General features: G+C 59.1%; 1 protein-coding gene across 4 annotated transcripts in view; it reads right to left on the bottom strand.

Annotated features, from left to right (window-relative positions):
- Window positions 1-3,555, bottom strand: part of COL8A2 (collagen type VIII alpha 2 chain) — a 175,349-nt gene that overhangs the window by 49,919 nt on the left and 121,875 nt on the right. Inside the window, exon 1 of one of the 4 annotated variants that reach the window (XM_019512203.1) lies at window positions 2,401-2,544. The exons of the other annotated variants lie outside the window; for them this stretch is intronic. The gene's annotated coding sequence lies outside the window, so the exon portion shown is untranslated. Of the gene's footprint in view, window positions 1-2,400; window positions 2,545-3,555 lie in introns of those variants that run through there. 4 annotated transcript variants of the gene reach the window in all.

The raw sequence follows: 3,555 nt of genomic DNA, 5'->3' as shown, positions 1-3,555 counted from the left end.
CCGCGGTGTCAGCGGCTCCTGGGGCGAAGCCCTGGCTTTGTCCCTGGGTGAGAAGCTGGGAACTTGGACCCCGCTGGTGTTTTTCTCAGTCTTGGCTCCCCGCAGCCTGTCCCCCTGGCTAGCTGGAGGTCACACATGGGCCCCCGTTCAGATTGGTACGAACAGCCATTCATAGAAATGGGCGCAAGGAAGGGAAGAAACGCGCCTGGACCTGACTGCAGGATAACAGCACACGTTTAGATGGTGGCCTCTTTTGGAACGACAACGAAGGGAGTTTCTTAGCCCCTGGTCAAAAGTGGGGCAAATCCACTTGCAGTTCCAGTGGCAGGAAAACCAGCGAGGGTGCAATCCCTCTCCCTTTAGCTACTTCTCAGCTGCCCCCAGGCTTGGCTGCAGCAGAACAAAGGTGGCTTGGGCCACCTCCCTAGGACATGCACTTATCAGACCTCTGCAAACTGGGAAATACAGAATTAAGGGAACCTATTCAACACAACCTGAATTCTGGCAATAGCCACCGGGAACAGCTTGTGAACAGTGGTCCCAAGCGGGGAACGGCAAGATGACCTGCCTCCGGTTGCACTCTGAGACACTGTGGGGTATGGCTACTAGGTGCAGATGGAAGCAGTGAAGTTCCCTTAAAGACGTGCCAAGGATTGCAGGTCCAGCACCCCAGGCAGCGCTACCTCCTCTCTTTTCCAGAGAGGCAGCTGAGCTACAGAGAGATGAGGTGACATGCCCAATCTCACAAAGCAGCCTGTGGCAGAGCAGGTAGCATGCCAGCTATTAGACTCCCCTTTCTTCCTCCTACCTATAACCACGTGCCCACATGCTCTTGGCACTAGGAGCCCAAGGGTAGGCGGCAGAGGGGGTTTCATTTCCCCGGTAGGCTTCAGACCCAGGCTAGTCATTAGTAGCTGGCTCCTGTGTGCTGGCTCCACAGGTTGAGTTACCAGCCAATTTCCACCCTTGTGTGTCCCCAGGCTGCCTCTGGGCAAGGGCCTGCTTTCTGGGCCACGTCTTTCCCTCTCACAGAGCTCATGCGGGGAAGCGGTGCCAGCAGAGTATGTGCATCAAAGCTGCTTTTACAAACGGAGCTGGCCAGCGATCAGATGTCAGGCGGGCTAAGTGCTTCACCCCAGAGACACCAACACTCAGCCCCACTGAAGTTTATAAAGCACTGGGGAGGGACTGGAGGAGTCCTACAAACTGCTTCTCAGCCTTGGCAACTCTGGATCACGTCCTGGGCCTGAAATAAATCTGCTTAAATGGGGTGTGAGAAACAAGCCATTGCTCACGTGTGACAAACTCCCCTGCTGCATTTGCCAGTCCCTTCAACTCCACGGGGCCAAATGCAGCCCCGGGGTAAGCCTGCGGAAGGGGATGGTCCATAACGGAGCGGGCTGGGGGCCTGTCCTCTTAGGACTTTTTGCCTGGGAGTAGTGAGGGGAATAGTGCCTTTTTAATGAGGTTGGGATGGGAAAGACTAGGGAACGAATGACCTTTTCCTTTACTCACATGAGCAAGCACGGTGGGGCTGGGAGGGAGGGGGGCACCAGCCCACCCCCTCACCTCATTATACTGATTGGAGAGCCCGAAAGACTTTTCGGTACCCCGACTTAGCAGCACATAACTCTTCGGCGCTGAGTCAAAACACACTGGAGTCTCATAATGCAATTATCCTTTCTTCTTTCACTTAAGCCCCTGTGGCCCAAAGGAGGTTTGCTCCCAGCAACATGCCCACATGCGGGTTCCTAATGCACCGCGGCGTACACAGAAGTTCTGGCTCACATGTCATTCTGGCCCTGGCTCCCAAGAGAGGCACAGTTCACCCTGGGGACTGGAGAGCCGACAGGTGTGACCTGCCTTCTGCACCCCACTCGCTGCTGCTTTTGCACTGGCTCCTGCGTCAGGCAGAGCGGCTTCTCGCTGGCGGGTGCAAATCTGGCCAAAATACAGCCGCTCCCCTCCTCTCCCCACACCCCCAAAGGGCCTTGCCGTCTCCAGAGCCAGCCTGGGACGACAGCGTGTCCCAGGTCCCCACCTGGCTCACAGAGCCAGGAGCTCAAACGCCAGCTAGCCAGGAGGACAGGCTGCAGGGAGCCAAGACTGAGAAAAATACCAGTGGGGGGGTCAAAGTCCCCGGCTTCCCCCCCAGCTCTGCTGTAACCCGAGATGCAGGAAGGCAGCGGCCCTGCACCCCATGCCCCCACTTGTCCCAGGCACATCAGATGGCGCAGAGCCTCCCTCCTCCCTACTAGCACTGCCACCAAACCCGGAGAGCCGAGGGACGATGAGAAGAGAGACCTGCCCGCAGAAGGGCCCCCAATTGCCAGTTTAGCCTGGGGGGGATGCAATGCCCAGCTCAGCCCCCCCCAGGGGCAGGGGTCACCCACCACTCACCCGAGCGCTGCTGCAGTCCCTGCCGCCAGAGCTGCCGCCTGCCCGCCTGGGCTTCCCCACTCTCCTCTGCCGCACGCTGAATACTTCGATTGTCCTTTGCCAAGCGGTGACGTCGGCCCCCTCACACGTTTCCTCTGCGAGCTCCAGCCCAGCCCAGGGGTTCTGCCGGGGGCCGGGGGCTGCAGGCTTCCCCCTCACCAGCTCTACTCTTCAGGCAGCCCTGCCCTATCCCCACCAACACGCGGGTGCCTTCACCTGGGCATCAGCACCAGTCTGTCCGCAGCCAGCCGCAGGTCTCCAGAGGAAGCTGTCTTCCCCCCCTCACCTTGGAAGTCTGTGCCTAGTCCCCACGCCCTGGCTGGCCAACCCCTGCAGCTTGGCTTGGAGAAAGTTGCAGAAAAGTTTGCTGCTGGGGGGCAGACAGAAGCCTCCTCCCCACCTCCCGCCCTCCAACGCTCCCTCCTGGCTGCAATTTGGGGCACGAATGTGAGACTAAGAGGACCAGGGGACAACCCGCTCCTTACACAAGTCACCCCCCTCCAAAGCCATCACAAATCGAGGATTCCCAAGCCCGCACCCAATAATCCCCAGTGCAAACAATAGGTCTGGCCACGCCCTGGCTGGGTTTGAACATCCCCCCGGGGAGCTGTGTCTAGAGGGGGACCAGGCCGGTGGGAAGCTTCATGCCGTCCCTCGCCCCCGCAGCCGACGAGAGAGCCCCAGCCGAGCTCCCCATCCTCTCTGCACAGCACCAGCGCTTGGCACGTCGTGGCCGGGCGAGCGCTTTGCATGGCAGAGCCGCTGGATCTCGACTGTGCTGGCATCTGTGACTGGAGGGAGGGAGGGATAAATAAATAATAAAACCCCATCTATAAAGTTCCCATTAGACACCAAAGCAGAAACAGCTGCTGGAGGCGGCAGTGGCTGTTCCAGCTGAGTTCAGCAGCCCGGGAGGAAGCGCAAGCCGGGTCTGCGTGTCCCCATTTGGCCGTGGGGATCAGCAGGTCTGGGAGCGGGCAAGGAGGGCTGCATCCTACAGGGCGGAGGGTGGGATTCCTTAACCTGCATCCGCCACAGAGGAGTAGAAATGCTCCCCACTCACTGTGTGCAGACACTGCAGAAGGATCAAAGGACATGTCCCCCTGTGCATAAATG

This window comes from Gavialis gangeticus, unplaced genomic scaffold (assembly GCF_001723915.1).
Source record: "Gavialis gangeticus isolate Ggan-Ray unplaced genomic scaffold, GavGan_comp1, whole genome shotgun sequence".
NCBI classification, from domain to species: Eukaryota; Metazoa; Chordata; order Crocodylia; family Gavialidae; genus Gavialis; species Gavialis gangeticus.
Note: the sequence above shows the minus strand (reverse complement) of the source record. Positions and strands in the feature narration are given on the sequence as shown.